General features: G+C 40.6%; 1 protein-coding gene and 1 long non-coding RNA gene across 24 annotated transcripts in view; one reads left to right on the top strand and one right to left on the bottom strand.

Annotated features, from left to right (window-relative positions):
* Positions 1–20,307, bottom strand: part of SMIM3 (small integral membrane protein 3) — a 44,300-nt gene extending 23,993 nt beyond the window's left edge. For 5 of the 23 annotated variants that reach the window (XR_005358419.1, XR_005358418.1, XR_005358414.1 and 2 more), the window contains exons 1-6: positions 18,347–18,408; positions 17,011–17,152; positions 8,943–9,186; positions 8,427–8,558; positions 7,561–7,592; positions 1,486–1,527 (exon numbers count right to left, since the gene is read on the bottom strand). The gene's annotated coding sequence lies outside the window, so the exon portion shown is untranslated. Of the gene's footprint in view, positions 1–1,485; positions 1,528–5,040; positions 5,284–7,560; positions 7,602–8,426; positions 8,559–8,942; positions 9,187–17,010; positions 17,153–18,346; positions 18,409–20,245 lie in introns of those variants that run through there. The other 18 variants (XR_005358416.1, XR_005358415.1, XR_005358413.1 and 15 more) reach the window with 9 other exon arrangements.
* On the top strand, positions 6,971–7,982 carry LOC111095591. The gene is made up of 2 exons (XR_005358428.1): positions 6,971–7,186; positions 7,563–7,982. It is a non-coding gene; the product is annotated as an uncharacterized LOC111095591 (long non-coding RNA).
* Positions 20,308–21,425: the final 1,118 nt, after the last annotated feature.

A 21,425-nucleotide genomic window follows, 5' to 3' on the forward strand; every position in this document is an offset into this window, starting at 1 on the left:
CCAAGAATTAATTACATGAGTCAAATACGTTCATGAGAGAAATATAATTGTGGCTACATGTTTTTAGAATATTGTTGGATTGTTTTCAATGCTTTGTATTTGATGTGCTTATAAGGAAGTCCTTTTTCCCTTTTTTTTTCTTTTCTACTTTCTTCTCTATAAGGCTCAATTCAGCAAACTCTGCTAATGCAAACTAGAAGGAAATTTTTTAAATGATATCTTGTTCCACTGACCAGTCAGAATTCAAGAGTGAGCACTTTTACTGAGTCTCTAGCAAAGTAAGAAGATTGAAAGATTGAAAGAAACTGCCCTCCTCTTTACAAGGATGTAACTGGACAAATCTATCACCAAACAAAGCCATCAAAGGGTTTTATATTTGAGAAAAAAATCCATTTAATTGGCTACGATCATGTAACCATTAAGGACCAAGAGTTATACTTCCTGTGTGTACAGTGGCCTCCCAGGAGACTGGTCTGGCAAACCTATTCCATGGCTCACAGAGTCTCAACATTATGCTGGCAAGATAGTAATGAAGTTCACCTGCTGGTAGGTCACCAACTTTAGTAAATGCTGGGGACCTTGAAAAAAGATGAAGTCTCTTACTCTTAGGGACTGCAAGCAGAGCTTGTTAGAGATTAATTTTTTAGCTTTGGTTTTCTGATATTGGAATAGATGAGCAAAGACATCAATCTTTGCTAATCTTTGCTAATCTAAAAACAAAATCCAACTATATCCTATGTATAAGAGGCACACTTCAGATTTAAAGACATGAATAGAGGGATCCCTGGGTGGCGCAGCGGTTTGGCGCCTGCCTTTGGCCCAAGGCGCGATCCTGGAGACCCGGGATCGAATCCCATGTCGGGCTCCCGGTGCATGGAGCCTGCTTCTCCCTCTGCCTCTCTCTCTCTCTCTCTCTGTGTGTGTCTCTGCCCCTCTCTCTCTCTCTCTCTCTCTCTGTGGCTATCATAAATAAATAAAAAAATTAAAAAAATAAACACATGAATAGATTGAAAGTAAAAGGACAGAAAAGTTATATGATTCAAAGCAAACAGCCACCATAAGGAGGCTGGAGTGGATGTATTAATTAATAACAGGAAAAAAATAGACTTTTAAACAAAATGTTACTAGAAACAAGGAAGCACATATTATAATGATAAAACAGTCAATCCATGAGGCAATTATAAACATATATGCACCTAGCAACACACACACACCATAAAGCTTGATAGAATTGAGGGGAGAAATAGACAATGTGATAATAATTTTCAGGGACTTTCATACCTCACTATCAATATTGGATAGAACAACTGGACAGATTAACAAGAAGATAGAAGAATCAAACAGTATTATACACATGCTAGATCTAAAAGGCAGATCTACCTAATGATAGAAGAATATGCATTCTCCTTCATGTACAAAGAATATTAGACCAGGTTTCAGGCCATAATATAAGTTTCAATAAGTATAAATCAACTGAAATCTTACCAAATATGTTCTTTAATCAGGATCACAAGTTGCCCCCAAATCCTAAACAACAACAACAAAAAAAAACAAAGTTGGAGAATTCTTATTTTCCAATTTCAAAACTTACAGAGCTACAATAATCAACAGTGTAGTACTGGAATAATGATAGGTACATAGATCAATGGGAAAATAATTGAGAGTCCAGAAACAAACCCTCACATTTATGGCCAATTGATTTTCAGTGTTATTTCCAGAACAATTAAGTGGGGAAAGGACAGTCTCTCCAACAAATGATGCTGGGACAACTGGATATTCAATTGCCACAGAATGAAGAATACATTACACCATATACAAAAATAAATTCAAAATGAATCAAAGACAAAAAAATGAAAGAGTTAAAATTATAAAACTCTTAGGAGATGTTTTCTCCTGTTTGGACTATATCTTTATGACTAAACAGTGGAATATTACTCAGCAATTTAAAAAAAAGTATTGATGCACACTTCAACATGATCCTTGAAAACAGTATGCTAGGAGTACATGGGTGGCTCAGTTGGTTAAGTTCAGTTTTGGTTCAGGTCATTTTCTCAGGGTTGTAAGATCGAGCTCCATGTCTAGCTCTGGGCTGGGCATGGAGCTTGCTTAGGATTCTCTCTTCCTCTTCTTTTACCCTTCCCCCCTCTCACTCCCCTCCTCTAAAAAAATAAAATTGAAAAAAAAAAAGGAAAGAAAACAGTATGTTAAGTAGGGGAAGCAAGGCACAAAGGACCTATCTATTAGATATTCCATTTATATGAAATATCAAAAACAGGCAAATCAGTAGAGATGGAAAGATTAGTGGTATCCTAGGGCTGGGCTTGTGAGGAGGGATGGAGGGCAATATTTAAAAAGTGTGGGATTTCCCCTGGGGTAGTGAAAACCTTCTGAAATTGATTGTGATGATCACTGCACAACTCTGTGAACATACTAAAAGCCAGTGATGGTATACTTAAATGAATTGTATGCTGTGTGATTTATATCTCAATCGAGGTGAGAATTTATCTTTGGAAGGATAGTGGGTATTGAAAATTCAGTCCTAGTTCTTTGTGAAGTCTCCAAACAGAAGTTAATTCTCTTGCTATAGTAGTTGTTTAGCACCATGTGTTGACCACATGACAATGAGGCTTCTATGCAAGCAAGACAGATCAAATAACCACCCAAATATAATGAAATCAGCCGTTTTTATGATCATAGATAATTTTTTTTGATCATAGATAATTTTTGAAGTTTATTATCATAGAGGTGGAGTGACAAGAAAAATTATCCACAATGTGGAAACAAACCAAAAGGATGACTGATGTCTTGTTAACATCAAACCAGAGCATAGCTTCACAAGCCTGCATAAAGGTCATCTGACTCTCTAGGCATGTGTACCTTTGTTTCACTTACTGTTTATTGTTAATGAACAGTCCAGACATTGTAACAACTTTGTAAAGTTAGATGCTAACCTGCAGAAAGTTTTGATAAGGTACAAATTTATTTGTTTGGCTTGGTTTGCCCAGTAGGGGTGGAAGTGATTTCTATTTATTAGCAAAGATAGTCCTCAAAGTTGTGTTTTTATTGCCCTCTAGGGCATTAACCAATTTTGCATCTAACTCATCAATCTTATCCCAGCATTCTTTCTCATCCTGCTGTTTCCTTCACTAACCACCTAAGTAAAAGTTTGATGCATGCTCACTATGTGTATGTATAAAAATTATATTTTAAGCATTTTATTTTTTAAAAGATTTTATTTATTTATTCATGAGAGACACAGAGAGAGAGAGAGAGAGAGAGGCAGAGACACAGGCAGAGGGAGAAACAGGCACCATGCAGGGAGTCCGACGTGGGACTCGATCCCAGGTCTTCAGGATCACGCCCTAGGCCGAAGGTGACACCAAACCACTGAGCCATTGGGGCTGCCCTATTTTAAGCATTTTCAAATAAGCAGGGAGCCTGATGTGGGGATTGATCCCAGGACCCCAAGATCATGACCTGAGCCGAAGGCAGATGCTTAATCAACTAAAATTTTAAAAATTGAGTTTGAATCCTCATTCTGGCAGTGACCGTGTGACCTTGGGCCAAGTATTTAATGTCTATGGAGCCTCACTTTTCCCTTGTACAAAATGTTAATGGCAATGCCTTCCTCAAGGGATTTTAGTGAGGATGAAGTAGGATTTAAGTAAAATCATGAATGTGGAAAAGCCTGTCACTGGTAAGCATTACCTATCTGTATACATGATAGGTGTGGAGCATGTATTCAATCTATGGTTTTCTCTGGGCCTAGAGGTAGATGTTTTATTGCCCTATTGAGCATTAACTAGTTTTGCATCTTTTTCATCAGTCTTGTTTAAGCATTCTTTACCATCTTATTGGTTGACTGATGGTATTTACAATTCTTCCCTTCCTGCATTTTCAATAAATTAAAACACTGCACATCCAAAATTAAAGATTGTTTAAGCAAACCCCTCTTTTACATATGGGGAAACTCAACTGAGCCTCAGGAAGATTGAACAGCTTCCCAAGGTCACCAGCTGGTCATTGTCAAAGCCAGATTATGAGCCCAGGACTGTCTGACTATAAAGCCGAAATTCTATGTCATTGCATTAATGATTTGGAGTAGGGTCTGATTTTATCAAGGCCCTTAGATCAGATCGCAATATTGGTTGTGATATTTTCCTAATACCAGCATCTGACGCAGAATATTGCTTTCTGTGGGGTGAATAAATGACAGGATGCAGAGAAGAGAGGTCAACAAAGACTTCTCTTTCTAGTTCTGAGGTTGTGCCTAAAGGCAGTTGGATGCTTGAAAACTTATTGTGTTAGTCATGGTTCTCCAAAGAAACAGAACCAATTGGGTGGTGCATTTATGTGTGTGTGTGTGTGTGTGTGTGTGTGTGTGTGTGAGAGAGAGAGAGAGAGAGAGAGAGAGAAAGATGAGCTCCCTAATGGTGGAGGTATGCAAGCAGAGAGATATTGCAGAGGACTCCACTGGAATGGTGGATCGCTGGTGAGATGGGGGGAGTGAGTGTACCATGGGCATGATGGAAAGGGCACTAAACTGGCACCAAACAGCTCTAAACCGTGGCTCCTGGTGCTGGCTCTATCACTAGTTTGTCATGTGACCTTCGATGAGTCCCTATCCCTCTTGAGGTCTTTTGACCCCAAAAGTAAAAAGAAGGGAGTTGAATTAGATATTCTTTGAAGTCTCTTGCACTTCCAATATCTTTTCAAGGTAGACTCAGCCTCTTAAGATGGCTACAGTTTTGAGTTACTAGCATATCTATGCAGGATGATCCATCTTGTTCCATTTATGGAAATGTCCAGCTCAGACACCAGCTCCCTGCTTGCAGGTCCCTCAACAGCTCAGTTCTTCCCAAAAAGTCAGGCACTGGGAAGCAGGACTCCTGAGATGACTTGTTCTCTCCCTTCCCCTCTCTCCTTGGAACAATTCCCAAGAACATTTCCACTGTACAGATCCTTGGGCAAAATCCCATCTTACTCTTTGGGGAAGCCCCACTGGTTTGCTAACTTTCAAAAAATGCGCCCTCAACCTAAAAACTAGATGCAGGATCTTTTAATTACAACTTTTTTTTATTGTAGCTGAAAGACTTCATTGAACTAATGATTAGGCAAGAAAGTAAAATTATGGAATTTTTCAAACCAATGGCATTTGAGCTGAAAACAAGTTGCTGAGCAGACAGGAAGAAATGGAGATGGAAAGCTTCCACATTATAGCTTTCAGGTGGAGCAATGGTCCCATGGTCTCATGGTTGTAATTATCTGCATTCACTTTCATGGCTTAATTCCAAAGTGTTCAATTATCACAGTCATGTAGATGAGAGAGAAGAGAATGCCTATTACTGGCAGATATCACAGTCCAGCCAATATAATTTTTAAAGATTTATTTATTTATTTTAGAGAGGGAGAGAGAGAATGAGCAGAAGGGGCAGAGGGAGAGGGAGAGAGACTCTCAAGGAGACTCCCTGCTGAGCACAGAGCTCCATGTGGGGCTCCATCTCACCACCCTAAGATCACGACCTGAGCTGAAACCAAGAGTCGGATACTTAACTGACTGTGCCACCCAGGTGCTTCCAGCCAGTATAATTTTTGTGGTCATAAGAAAAAAAAAAATCGGGATGCCTGGGTGGCTCAGCTGGTTAAGAGTCTGCCTTCAGCTCAGGTAGTGATCCTGGAGTCCTGGGGTCGAGTCACACGTCAGGCTCCCAGCTCAGTGGGGCTCCTGCTTCTCCCTCTCCCCACCTACTTCTGTGCACTCACTCTGTCTCTTTCTCAAATAAATAAAATCCTAAGAAAAAAAAATATGTAAAATAGAAGGCTTTGCCTTTATTTTCTTTCCAAGAAAGATTATTTCAAGCACACTTCTTTAGAACATTTGCCACGTGGCAAGGGTTTTAGATGCATCATACCGCTTAGTCCTTGCAGCAATTCTGCGGTGCAAATGTTATTAACCTCCATCTTACATGTGGGAAAACAGAGCCCCAAAGCGGACATGCTGACTTGCCTAAGATTCCTCAGACAGGAAGTGGCAGGACTGTCTCTACTTGTCTTTCAGCTAACTGACTCCTACTGAGTTCAGCCCTCCCTGTGCCGTGCCTCTGCTCTCTGCTCCGTGAGGAGTCAGTCCTGCCCTAGCTAATGAGCCATGCGCGATGTACAAGCACAGTCAGACCATCAGATGCATACTATGACAGAGGGTGGAGGACAGTAATTGGGAGAATCAGAAGGAAACCCTCCTGATTTTGAAACCTAAATAGTGCTATTAAATTTTAGAGAGTATTAGTAAATACTACTCATTTACTTTATTTTTTGGTCTTTATTCCTTAATTCTTTTTTAAGTTTTTATTTATTTATTCATTTAAGCAATCTCTACATCCTACATGGGGCTTAAACTCATGCCCCTAAGATCAAGAGTCATATGCTCTTTGGACTGAGCCAGCCAGGTGCCCTTACTCGTTTACTTTAAATATGCGTGTATGTTTTATTTGTAGCTCTGGATTCACCCTCCACAACCTCCTCCATCCTGCGATGTGCATGGGAGGTGCATCTGTACAGGCTGTAGCCCCTCTCAGTGGGACACTGTCAATCCCCTGGCTGAATCTCTTGGACCTCTCCACTTCAGTTCTCCTCAGGCTCTCAGCTGCCAGCACCTGCTCCTTTGTGGCTGAGGGCTTTGCCCACACAAGCCCCATCTGCCAGCCTGGCAGTCTCAAAATACCCAGGAATTCACACACATCCCCAGGAGCAGCCCTTGGCCAAAGATGTTAGTAGAGGCATAAACACCTGACTCCTTCACCCTGCAGTGATGTTTTGAGTGGTGTGTTTATGTTGTTCCCCAGAGTTTCTCTGGGGGACTAAGCTCCAGGCACCCACCCAGACTGCTGGTTTAACAGCCCAGTCTTACTGGGCACCTTCTCTTCCTTGTATCAGTTCCTCACTCCTCCACTGGTATTCCCTGAACCTAAGATGATTTCACTTAAACTCTCATCTCATAGTGAGCTTTGGAGGGAAGCCAAACTACGAGAGGTTTCTTTGACATCTGACTTCCTGTTGGGTTCAGCTAAAGAGGAAGAGGCAGCAGGAGCTGAGGCATTTTGCATTCTACCTTCCACCCTGGGGATGCCAATGCCTGGCTCCTGTCAGGGGGCCCTCTTCACACTGCCCTCTCTGACTCCAAGCTCTGGTAAGTATTCCCCACCCCTACCCCTTCAGACCTCAGGTCATACACAGCACCCTGCTTTTACTAGCCTTGGGGTGCTACAGTATTCCTTGTGATTATGCTCTACTCCACTCACACTTTTAAGCAAAACACTCAAAAAGATACATGCACCACCATGTTCATTACAGCATTATATACAATAGCCAAATATGGAAACAACCCAAAGGTCCATCGATGGATGAATGGGTAAATTGTGGTATGTAAACAATGGATATTATTCAGCCACAAAATGAATGAAATCTTGTCATTTGTGACAACATGGGTGGACCTCAAGGGCATTTGTGAAGTGAAATAAGTCAGACAGAGGAAGACAATTACCATATGATCTCTTTACTTACAGATATGTCCTGGGATGTCCTACAGGTGGAACCTAAAAACAAAAATGAAAACAAAAGAGCTTCCCTGTGAGAGCAGAAAGATTCTCAAATAAAACATGGACATCTCAAAATCTAAAAGGGCTCCCCGGAAATGAATTGTAAGAGGCAATCAAAATGCACAGACGGGAGTGTGGGCAAGACTGGAAATCATCTAAACATAATAAAATAAATCAATCTGGCAAGTTAGAGATCAGTTTCACTCCAAACCACTTCTTCTGTCTGAACCTGTTTTCCCACTTGTAAATGAAGGAATTAGACTAAACTTGGTAGCCTAATAACATATACTACCAACTTAATATGTTCTATGCTCTACTCACTTTAACTTTTATTCACTTGTTTTACCTTCACAGCAAAGGTTAAAACTTATTTGGAAGAGCCCTTGACACCATTCCAAATGGGCTGGGCTCTCCCACACCAGCATCCCCTTCCCAGCCCGCACTGGAGCTCTGAAGATCTGTTTAGCAATGGACTGGCTCTTTCTCTGGGTCTCTTGTGAAATACGCTTTCCTGTGTGGTAATCATCATGCTTTGTGATTTGGAACAAAGTAAATTAGAGACTGGACAAGTTAGTTTCATCCCCTTCTTTTAAACATAAAAGCATCTGATCCTTTCTATGATGTTTTTATTTTGACCTGAGAAAGAAGCAAATAATCTTGATAAGGATATAAACTCCCAGTGGCTGAGTTTAGCCAAACCATGAAATGGATTATTCCCCAACCCAACATGAGCCTCTATGATGCATGACTCCGAACCACCCTTCATATGGCAGTCTGTGCTGCGTGCATGATGTGCTCAAGCTGGGCATCAGGCAATCAAGTAGACTCTACCTTCAAAATAGTCAGAATTTCTGGTCCATGGCACTGTTATATCCCACCTGGATTACTGCAGTAATCTCCAAAATGACTCTTTGCTTCTTTGTCTTTCTATAGTCCATTCTCAAAATAGCATCCAGAGTGACCCTTGTAAAATGTAAGTTAGATTATGTCACTGCTCTGCTTGAAATCCTGCAATAGCTCCCTACTGCCTTCAGAGCAAAAATACAATATCTTTAAAATGCCCTCCAAGACCCTACATGAGCTGTACCCCCTCCCCCTTACTTCTGGGATTTCATTTCCTAAACTATTTCCCCCTTGCTCACTCCATAACAGCCCCTCTACTTCCTTGATGCTCCTTAGCTAGGCCTTAGAGACTTTGCTATCCTCTGCAAGGAAGGCCCTTTCCCCAAATAACCATCAGCCTACTTCCCATTTCCTTCAAATATCTGCTCAAATCCAATTTTCTTAAAGGGCTACCCTGACCATCTAAAATTGCAATTTGCCTCCCTCCCCCCATTTCTTTCTTACCTTCTAAAAGAAGGAATTGCTCAAAGATCAAAAGGAAAATATATTTTTTAATTCACTGACTTCCATTTGCCAGCAAGTTCCAGATAGCTGAAGGTAGTATCCATCCATTCAACAAATGCTTATTGATTGCCTGCTGTGTGTCAGGCACTGAGGCAGGAATTCAATCTTTGATTCTATTTCAGTCAGATCAACCATCAATACACTGGTGGTCTTCTAGAAGTCAGGTTTGGAGTTAGGCGGTGAACTGTGTAGAGATGGAGGTCCAACCGAGTGTCAAGAAAGCAATGAACTTGGCATGAAGACCTGTGTTCAAACTCTAGCTTCACCTCCAACTTCCTCTGGCATCTTACCAAGTCCCTTCCCTTTGCTGGGCTGGCTTTTGCTCATCTTTACAGTAAGGAGTGTGGACTAATTCATCTTTAAGGTCACTTCTAGCTCTACTCTTCCATGCTTTTACCCTCATTGCATGAGAGCTAGTTTCTAGAACTAATTGTGAGTTTCCAGGGGTGAGTTGGCAAACAAGTGGGAGGAGGAAATGAGTGATGTGCATGGTCATGAGCTGTCTGGCCCTTGTGAGCCAGCACTTCGGGGGCCGGAGGTCTGCCTCAAGCACTAGCAACAGTTGGGTAACAGCTGTACTGCTGCAGTGGTTAGCCCGAGGTCACCCTGTGCACTCTCCAGCTGAAAGATGACACCCAGCTCGTGTCTCTGCATTCTCAGGAGAGCACAAAGGAAGTGTTCTATGGGCCACAGAACTGAAATCAGCTTTCCATTGGTCTACTAAACCCAGAGAAGGGAGAGGGTAGGGGACAGGCTTTGCTTTGGCTTGACGTGTGCTTGGAAAAGTCCCGTGGAAGCCAAGGGGACAGCATTCTAGAGATGTAAAACTCACATGCCTCAAATGGGAAGGATGCCATCCCAGCAAACTTCCAAGGTAAAATTGAACAAACTATCCATTAGCATACCACTTCCTCTTTTTTTTTTAAATTTTTATTTATTTATGATGGTCACAGAGAGAGAGAGAGAGAGAGAGAGAGAGAGAGAGGCAGAGAGAGAAGCAGGCTCCATGCACCGGGAGCCCGATGTGGGATTCGATCCCGGGTCTCCAGGATCGCGCCCTGGGCCAAAGGCAGGCGCCAAACCGCTGCGCCACCCAGGGATCCCCACTTCCTCTTATATTTGCTTTCTTCCTTCCTTATTTTTTAAAAAAGATGCTATTTATTTGAGAGAGAGAGAGAGGAGAGAGAGAGAGAGAGAGAGAGAGAAAGAAAGAAAGAAAGAAAGAAAGAAAGAAAGAAAGAAAGAAAGAAAGAAAGAAAGAAAGAAAGAAAGAAGCAGACTTCCCACTGGGCAGGGATCCTGATGCAGGGCTGGATCCCAGGACCCTGAGATCATGACCCAAGCTGAAGGCAGATGCCTAACTGACTGAGCCACCCAGGCTCCCCTTCTTTTTTTTTTTTTTTTTAAGTGTTGTTAGAGGAGCAACTGGTTTCTTACTCAGTCATGGATACGAATTAACTGATGTACCATGAAGCAGGAAAGTTCATTTATGAAATGAGAAAATGGAATACTGTACCAGAAATCAGAAAATGCAGCATATTTCTTTAACTTTCTCAACCTCATTTTCATTGAAAAATGAAGGATTAAAGCAGGATCTTTCTAGTCTGTGATGTTTCTAAGTCATCCAGTCTACTATACCAGGATGCTATCATAGGCAAGAGATAGCAAACTCCAGCCCATGGCTACTGCCTGTTTCTCTGAAGCCTGCAGTTGCAGGCTGCCGAAGCAGACTGGCACTGTAAGTCTTGGAAACCGAGCCAGGCATCCTCCTATGTCCCTCTTTCTCTCACTGCTCCCAGGGCCTGCCTCCCAGCCCCAGTACTTGTGTTTTGCTGCTGCCTAGGGCCCATGCTGGTAGCTGCCTACACTGGGGATTCTGCTACTGGTGACTGCCGGTCACTGAGCAGTGGAATCTCAATCTGTCCCAGTTGAGATGGCCAGACTCCCTTGGGAGGAGAGAAGAGCACCCAGATATAGGTCACTGGGGAAGAAAGTTAAACTGAGCATGGTGGCAGCCTCTCTCTTGTCCCCCTTACCCCATCCCCTACCACTGGCCTTTTCTCTCTCTCTCTGCTGGGGGAAGGTCTCCAACTTGGGGCAATGTGCCTGCAATGGCAATCCAGAAAGATGGAACAGAAGTTTTCTCTCTTGTTATATAGCTACATAATATCCTTGATTTTGTCCCTTGGCCTTCAAAGCCCAAAATATTTGCAATCTGGCCCTTTACAGATCTGGCCCTTTACAGAACAAGTTTGCCAAACCGTGGTCTATGTAGTCTGTAAGATGGTAGAATGTGGAGTTAGGTAACCTGGGTTCATCCACTTTCTATTAGTGTGACCTTGGGCAAGGTCCTTAAGTTTCCCTGAACCTGTTTCTTCATCTGTAAGACTGAGTTCATAGTGATAGCACCTGTCGTATAGGCTTGTTGTATGTATGTTAGGTGACTTGTGAACAATATCTATTAGGCAATGTGAGCAGACTTAGCAATTTGTGCACATAATAAATAATCCCAGATGTATGTCATCAAACCGAATTTATTGAGTCCCTATTCTGGGCCAGGCCCTTTGCCAGGCCATGATCTGGAAGGGAAGATAGATTTGCTAAAAAAAAAAAAAAAAAAAAAAAAAAAAAAAAAACAAAGACAAAGAAGTATGTCAGTTGCTCTAACAGGACACAGCTGTGGGACAAAGGCAAGCATGTCCAATCCCTTTTTGTAGATTCAGACAAGGTTTCACTGAGGAAATTAACCTTGAGCTGGAGGAGGGAACTGCATGTACAGAGGCATGAAGGCATACAAGGACACAGCCCATTCTTCTTGTTGGCTCAGCAAGAGACATCAGCCTTGAGTGCAAGTAGGAGGTGTTTGAAAGATGAGGCTGAAGAGGTAGGAAGGCCCCAGGGCCTGGAGAAACCTTATATGCTATCCCAAGAGTTTGGGGATGTTTCCTGTAGGTATTGGAGAGCCACTGGAGAAAGCTGAACAACAAAAAAGGATCAAGATCAAAATACGGCTTTCAGAAACATTGCTCTAGCTCAAAGTGGAGAGCAAACCAAGTAGCAGTCAGGATGCTGCAACAGACCCAAGAGAAAAAACAGTAAAACTGAATTAAGGCAATAGCTATGAGAATGAAGAGAGGCAGGTGGATGAGCTATTCAGGAGGTAGGATCAAAAGGTAAGAGCCACCTAGGAAGTCTCTAGGTTTTTGGCTGGGGCAGCTAGGTGAGAGTAAGGGTATAGCTATAACAGGAGAAGCAGGGATATGGGGCAAGGTAAGAAGCTCTAGAAAAATCAATTCCAAGTTGAGTCTGTGGACACTCTCCCAGAATGAAGGCATGGTTGTAGCCCTCTGCCATATTTACCCTTGGGAAATAAGCTACAGGAGGGGTTTGAAGAAATGGGGGCTTTTTTTCTTTCCCCTCTGTTCACTTACCATGACTTTTAGATGAGTGTGCAAATTCAATGCCAGGAAACCTGTGATTAATGCAGTTTTCTAGCAGGAAACCAAAATGAGAAGGGTGGCGCAGGTAGATGGCCAGCACAGGTTAGACCAAGCCTCTAGGGTTCTTAAGCTACAGAAGACCCAGAGACTTTGATATGGGGGCTCAATTTCAGGCCTTCTCAAGATCTCATTTGGCCACAGTGTGACTGAGTCCAGTTTTTTTTAGTCGTTATTGTGAATTTACTCTGAAGAGTTCCTTAGGGAAAGGAAAACCCTTTGGGTTTTTCATACTTGGTATAATTAGGGACCCTTTGTTACAAGTGCCTACTACTACATAGCTTACAGAGTGCTTTCACAGACATGGTGATTTTCTATTTACACCAAAACAAGGATTATTCTTTCCATTCTATGGGTTATGAAACAAGACTCAGAGGTGAAAACAGCTTTTTCAAGACCACACAGCTAGAAAGTGTAAAATTATTCACTCATATTTGATAACATTCCATGTTGGCAAAACAAGTGGAAATGGAAGTCTCAGATACTTATGGTGAGAGTATAAACTGGTCTGGTCTTTTCACAATAGCTCATTTCCATTAAGTATTAACTGTGGTTACCAGTTATTTGGCAGCTCCACTTTTGGGTCTCTATCTTAGCCTCAAACACCCCCCCCCCCCTTAAACAAGAGAAAGGAACTTGCAGGCAGAGAGCAAAGTCAACCAGTTGGAAGGAAGGTCAGTACAGGGGCACATTATCAAGCTCGTCACCACTGAATGCAACTAGGGCTCAATCCTGCTGGTACCCTCTAAAAACACGCAGAGGACATCTAGGAGAAAGAAGAGGGGGGCATTTATTCACAGGTTCCCACCCTACATTCGTCAATGATTGTCCCATAGAATGTTCACTCTTTTACACCTCCAGGTTTGCCACATGGATTCCCAGAGGGATCCCAAGAAAGTATTCATGTAGTAATCATAGAGTTAAAAGTAAAAAGGCGGGGGATCCCTGGGTGGCTCAGCGGTTTAGTGCCTGCCTTTGGCCCAGGGCGCAATCCTGGAGTCCCGGGATCGAGTCCTGCGTCGGGCTCCCGGTGCATGGAGCCTGCTTCTCCCTCTGCCTGTGTCTCTGCCTGCCTCTCTATGTCTATCATGAATAAAAAATAAATAAATCTTAAAAAAAAAAGATCTTATTAAAAAAAAAAAGTAAAAAGGGGGATCCCTGGATGGCTCAGCGGTTTAGCGCCTGCCTTTGGCCCAGGGCGCGATCCTGGAGTCCGGGGATCGAGTCCCACGTCAGCCTCCCGGCATGGAGCCTGCTTCTCCCTCCTCCTGTGTCTCTGCCTCTCTCTCTCTCTCTCTATGTCTATCATAAGTAAATAAATCTTTAAAAAAATAAAAGTAAAAATAAAAATAAAATAAAAGTAAAAAGGTTTGGGGGGGACCTGGGCCTGGGGGCTGAAGTTGGCACTGGAACACAGATCTCCAAAGTGAGGTCTAATTTTCAGAGTTTGACAGGTAGGGCTCTGTGGAACCAGAATCAAGGAGAATAGAAGCCAGCCCCTGAAGTGGGGAGAGAGGCCTGGCAAGAGATAGGCAGGATGCTTTCATTTTCTGCCACTGGAGACTATCCATATTCCATAGCATAGTGCACAGAGAACATTTGACATCCTGCAAGGCAGTGCTACCAATGATCAGAAAGTAGCAGAGACAAGGCCAGCCATGCTCAGTCCTGGGGCCAAAGGCAGAAAATTAACCAATGATTACCAAAAAACAGTGGTTCTCCAATATTGTGGACATGAGATTCACCTGCAAGCTTAATAGAGATTTAGATTTCTGGGAACCCCCCAAATTCTAATTTGGGTCTTGATAAGGGCCTGGAAACTACATTTATAATGGTAATTCTTGATCCAGGGCCACTTTTGAGAAACACTGCTCTAGGGCCTAGACTCTGAGACCTTTGAGGGCAGGAACTATCTCATTTATCCCTGGTTCCCTCCCTCCTCCTGCCACATAGAAACCAGATAATTGGGGCAGCCCCGGTGGCCCAGCAGTGTAGCGCCGCCTTTGGCCTGGAGTGTGATCCTGGAGACTCTGGATCAAGTCCCACATCAGGCTTCCTGCATGTAGCCTGCTTCTCCCTCTGCCTGTGTCTCTGTCTCTGTCTCTCTCTGTCATGAATAAATAAATAAAATCTAAAAAAAAAAGAAAAAGAAAAAGAAAAAGAAAAAGAAAAAGAAAAAGAAAAAAAGAAACCAGATAATTGTCCATTGAATCAAACTGTTCAAATCCAGTGTTCCAAAAACTATATTTCATGTGGAGTCAGCTCCAGTCTGTACTCTCTCTTTACCTGCAGGCTCTGGGACTTGATTTTACCAGAGGAGATCAGTCCAGTAAAAAGTGATTAACACTTAGCAGAGACCAGGTTATAAGCCATGAGGCCAAAGAATTCATTAACATAAGGTACAACTGCAAAGCAGTTGGCTGTTAATACATTTTCTTCTAAGAGCAGAGTCCAACTATGAAACTATTGCTTGGTGAATAAGAGATCAGAGTAAATGGAATTTACTGATTTTTAGGCTTAAATTGTTAGAATGTGACACAAACTGTGAGATAATATATATGAAAGCACTTATAAATCAAAAAGTGCTATATTATATGTAAGATATTACTAACATCATCATAACAAAAATTTTATGCCAACAACAGAACATGTAGATATATAAAGCAAATATTAACAGATCTGAAGACCGAAGACAGTAGAACAAGGGGACTTCAGTACGCCACCTGCATTAATGAATAGAATATCCAGACAGAAAACGATAAAGGAACAGTTGACTTGAACAACACCGTAGATCACACAGACTAATAGACATTAGCAGAATATCCCACCTAACAGCAGCAGAAAACACCTTCTCAACCACACACGGATCTTCCTCCAGAATAGATCACATGTTAGGCCACAAAATCAGACTTCAAAATTAAGAAGATCAAAATCATTCTAAATATCTTCTCTGAACACAATGGAATGAAACTAGAAATCAGTAACAGCAAGAAAATGGCAAAATTCAGAAATACACGGAAACTAAACAACATACTTGAACAACCATTGGGTCAGAGAGGAAATCGAAAGAGAATCTGAGGGACGCCTGGGTAGCTCAGTTGGTTAAGTACCTGATTTTGTGATTTTGGCTCAGGTCATGATCTCATGGGGGGTGGGATCGAGCTGCAGGGAGTCTGCCTGAGTTTCTCCCCCCCCACCACTCTTTCTCTCTCAAATAAATAAATAAATCTTTTTAAAAAGGGGAATTTTTAAAATATCTCAAGACAAATGAAAATGAAAACACTGTGTACCAAAAGTTATGGGACGCAGAAAAAGCAGTACCAAAAGTTAGGTTTATAACAATAAATGCCTATATTAAAAAAGATCTCAAATTTAGAAACCTAACTTTATACTTCAAAGAACTAAAAAAAGGAAGTACAAACTAAGCCCAAAGTTAGCAAAATGAAGGAAATAATAAAGATTAGAATTGAACTAAAAAAAAAAAAAATGGAGAATAAAATAATAGAAAAAAATCAACACAAGTTAAGAGTTGGCTTTTTAAGAAGACAAATAGTGGGCGCCTGGGTGGCTCAGTTGGTTAAGCATCTGCCTTTGGTTCTGTTCATGATCCCAAGGTCCTGGGATCAGCCCAGCATCAGGCTCCCTGCTCAGTGGGGAGTCTGCTTCTCCCTCCCCTTCTGCCTGCCTCTCCCCCTGCTTGTGCGTGCTCTATCAAATAAATAAATAAAATCTTTAAAAATAAATAAATAAAAATCTAATAAATAAATAGATAGATAGATAGAACTGACAAATCCCTAGATAGACTAAGAAAATCATTGAAAAGACTCATGTGAAATCACAAATGAAAGAGAACACATTACAATGGATGCCTGAGAAACAAAAGGATCATATAAGGTTATTGTGAACAATTTTATGCCAACAAACCACATACCCCAGATAAATGGACAAATTCCTAGAAATATACAACCTACTAAAATTTGAATCAAGAAGAAATAGAAAGCCTGAACAGACCCATAACAAATGAGGCAACTATCGGTAATCAACTTTCCAGTAAGAAAAGCCCAGGACCAGATGGCTTCACTGGTGAATTCTACCAAACATTCAGAAAAAATTAATACCAATCCTTTATACGTTCTTTTAAAAACAGAAGAAGAGGAACCACTTCCAAATTCGTTTTAGGAAGCCAGCTTCACCCGGATTCCAAAACCAGACAAAAACCACAAAAAAAGAAAACTACAGGCCAATATCCCTAATTAATATAGATATAAAAATCTTCAAACAAACAAAATTCAATAGCACATTAAAAAGGATCATATATCATGACCAATTGGGATTTATCCCTGGGATGCAAGGGATGATTCAAAATATACAAATCAATCAATGTGACATAATATATTTTAAAAATGAAAGAAACCACATGATCATCTCAGCAGACACAGAAAAGGTATTTGACAAAATTCAAATTCATTCTTGATTAAAATCTCACCAAAATGAGCATAGAAGGAACTTACCTCAACATGATAAAGGCCATACATGAAAAGCGCACAACTAATATAATCAGTTGGGAAAAACTAAAAAGCTTTTCTTCTCAGATCTGGTGCAAGGCAAGGATGCACACTTTCATAACTTCTATTCCACATAGTACTTGAAGTCCTAGCCAGAGTAAATAGACAAGAAAAATAAATAAAAGGTATCCAAATCAGAAGGGAAAAAGTAACATTATCTGTGTTCATAGATGATGTTATTATATATATAGAAAACTCTGAAGACTCAACAAAAAAACTGTTGAAACTAATAATCAGCCAAGTTGCTACGTACAAAATCAACATGTAAAAATCAGTAATGTTTTTTTTAATTTTTTAAATTTAAATTCAATTAGCCAACATATAGAACATCATTATTTTCAGATGTAGAGTTAGGTAATTCATGAGTTGCATGTAACACCCATCACATGCCCTCACATTACATGCCCTCCTTAATGCCCATCACCCAGTTACCCCATCTCCCCTTCAGCAACCCTCAGTTTCTTTCCCATAGTTAAAAGTCTCTCATGGTTTGTCTCCCTCTTTGATTTCCTCCCATTCCGTTTTTCCCTCCCTTCCCCTATGATCCTCTGTACTGTTTCTTATATTTCTCTTATGAGTGAAACCATATGATAATTATTTCTCTGATTAACTTATTTTGCTTAGCATAATACCTTCCAGTTCCAACCATGTTGATGTAAATGATAAGATTTCAACCTTTCTGATGGCTGAGTAATATTCCATTTTATATATATACCATATCTTCTTTATCCATTCATCCATCAATAGACATCTTGGCTCTTTCCATAGCTTGGTTATTGTGGATTACTGCTATTAACATTGGGGTGTGGAGGCCCCTTTGGATCACTACATTTGTATCCTTGGGCAAAATACTTAGTAGTGAAATTCCTGGGTCATAGGATAGCTCTATTTTTAACTTTTTGAGGAACCTCCATACTGTTTTCCAGAGTGGCTGCACCATCTTGCATTCCCACCAACAGTGTAAGAGGGTTCTCCTTTCTCTGCATCCTTGCCAACATTTGTCATTTCCTGACATTTATCTTAGCCATTCTAACTGGTGTGAGGTGGTATCTTATTGTGGCTTTGACTTGTATTTCCCTGATGCCAAGTAATGTTGAACATTTTTTCATGTCTGTTGGCTGTCTGTATGTCTTCTTTATACAAGTTCCTATCTTCTGCTCATTTCTTGACTGGATTATCTGACTTTTGGGTGGTGAGTTTGATAAGTTCTTTATAGATCTTGGATACTAGCCCTTCATCTGATATGCCATTTGCAAATATCTTCTCCCATTGTATAGGTTACCTTTTAGTTTTGCTGACTGTTTCTTTTGCTGTGTAAAATCTTATTATCTTGATGAAGCCCCAATAGTTCATTTTTGCTCTTGTTTCCTTTGCCAGTAGTGTTTCTATACACTAACAACAAGCTATCTGAAAACATAAAAGGAAAATTAAGAAGGAAATTAGGAAGACAATCTCATTTATGATAGAAAATAAATTCATTAAATAAAATACTTAAGAATAAACTTAACCAGAGAGGTGAAAGATTTGTACACTAAAAGTTATAAAGCACTGATGAATGAAATTAAAGAAGATAATAAATGGAAAGTGTTCATGAATTAGAAGAATTAATATTGCTAAAATGTCCACACTATCCAAAGTGATCTATGATCTACTGATTCAGTGCCATCCCCATCAAAATCACAAATGCATTCTTTACAGAAATAGAAAAAACAACTCTAAAATTTATATGGAACCACAAAAGACTTCTGAGTAACCAAGTCAATCTTAAGCAAAAAGAACAAAGCTAGAGGCATCATACATCCTGATTTTAAAATATGTTACAAGCTATAGTAATCAAAACAGGAATAAAAAGAGACATATAGACCAATGGAACAGAATAGAGTCACAAAATAAATCCATACATCAACAGTCAACTGATCTTTGACAAGAAAAGATAGTCTCTGAAGTAAATGGTGTTGGAAAATTGGATATCCACATACAACAGAATGGAATTGGACCCTTATTTCATATCATATAGAAAGTTAACTCAAAATGTATTGTAGACTTAAACAGAAGAACTGAAATCAAAACTATCAGAAGTAAACGCAGGGAAAAAACTTCTTGACATTGGTCTGGGCAATGATTGCTTGGATATGACCCTAAAAGCACAGGCAACAAAGAACAAAAATAGACAAGTGGGATTCCATCAAACTAAAAAACCTTCTGCATAGCAAAGAAAACAATCAACAGAATATAAAGACAACCTATAGAATGGAAGAAAATATTTACAAATCATATTTGATAAGGGGTTAATATCCAAAATATATGGCTAAATAAATATAAATACCCCAACTTAAAACTGGGCAAAGGACCTAAATAGGTATGTCTCTAAAGAAAACATACAAATGACCATCAGCTATATGAAAAGGTTCTCAACATCACTAATCATCAGAGAAATGCAAATCAAAACCATAATGACCTCACACCTCACACTTGTTAGAATGGCCATTATCAGACAAATGATAACAAATGTTGTTGAGGATGGAGAAAAGAGAACTATTGTGCACTTCTGTGGGAATGTAAACTGGTATAGCCACTACAGAAAGCATTATGGACGTTCCTCAAAAAATTAAAAATAGAACTCTTATGATCCAGCAGTCCCATTTCCAGGTATATAGCCAAAAGAACGAAATCAGAATCTTAGAGATAGCTGCACTCCCATGATCATTTCAGCATTATTCACAATAGCCAAGATATGGAAACAATGTAAATGTCAACAGATGAATAAAGAAAATGTGATATATAAATATACATAATAACTGATATATAAATATAATATAAACGTAAATATATTATCTCCTGCCATTTGTAGCAACATGGATGAACCTGGAGGACATTATGTTAAGTGAAATAAGTCAGACCCAGAAAGATAAAATATTGCATTATTTCATTTATATATGGATTTTAAAGCAGACAAACTCATAGAAGTGGAGAGAGTGGTTGTTGCCAAGGGCTGCGGGAAGAGGAAATGAAGACTGGTTCATCAAGGGGTACAAAATTTCAGTTATGCAAAATGAATAACTTCTGGGGATTTAACATTTAACAATGTGATCACAGTTAACAATATTGTATATTCTTGAAATTTACTAAGAGGGTAGATCTTAAGTGTTCTCATCAGAAAGAAGGAAAGAAATAGGGGCACCTGGGTGGCTCGGTGGTTGAGCTTCTGCCTTTAGCACAGGGCATGATCCTGGGGTCCTGGGATCCAGTCCTACATCAGGCTTCCTGCAGGGATCCTGCTTCTTCCTCTCATTAGGTCTCTGCCTCTGTGAGTCTCTCATGGATAAATAAGATCTTAAAAAGAAAGAGTCATGTGAGGTGATGGATATGTTAATTAGCTTGAGTTCATTACTTCACAATGTATATCAAATTATCTGGGTGTACACCTTAAATACATATAATTTTAAGTTGTCAATTGTATCTCAATAAAGCTGGGGGGAAACATGCTAGAGGCAGCGTGCATAGGAATAATGCAAGCAAGCTCTGGAGTCAGAACAGTGTTCTGCCGCTGTTTATGAAATCTTAGATGAGTCATTGAAACTCTCTGAGCCTCAGTTTCCCAGGGCTGCAAAACAGAAATGACAGTACTTACCTTTCGGGGTTTTTTGTTGAAATTAAATGAGACAGTGTACATAAGGTTTTGTCACAGCTTATTGCCCTCGATGAGTATTCAATAGATGTTAGCTAATATTAACATTCAGTTCCATTTTCTTCTCAGTCACCAACTCCAATATCAGGCAGGTAAATAATACATTAGTAGGATGAGAAGAGCACAGAACTGGTGGCAGGCACCTGCTAGGCTCCCGCCCCTGCTAGGCGGGTCCTGAGGGGTCATTTTACACATTTAAGCCTTTTCTAAAGATTATTTATTTATTTATTTATTTATTTATTCACGAGAGAGGCGGGTCCTAAGTGGTCATTTTACATATTTAAGCTTTTTAAAAAAGATTTTATTTATTCATGAGAGATTCAGAGAGAGAGACACAGAGGGAGAGGCTGAGGGACAAGCAGGCTCCCCACTGAGCGGGGAGCCAGATGCGGGATCACGCTCTGAGCCAAAGGAAGATGCTCAACCGCTGAGCCACCCAGGCGTCCCAAAGTGTATGCATTCGAATAAAAGGGGGCAGCCCTGGTGGCTCAGCGGTTTAGCGCCGCCTTCCGCCCAGGCCGTGATCCTGGAGACCCGGGATCGAGTCCCACGTCGGGCTCCCTGCGTGGAGCCTGCTTCTCCCTCTGCCTCTCTCTCTGTCTCTGTGTCTCTCGTGAATAAGTAAATCTTTAGGAAAAAAAAAAAAAGGTAAATGACACCTAGCAACATCGTT

This window comes from Canis lupus, chromosome 4 (assembly GCF_011100685.1).
Source record: "Canis lupus familiaris isolate Mischka breed German Shepherd chromosome 4, alternate assembly UU_Cfam_GSD_1.0, whole genome shotgun sequence".
NCBI classification, from domain to species: domain Eukaryota; kingdom Metazoa; phylum Chordata; class Mammalia; order Carnivora; family Canidae; genus Canis; species Canis lupus.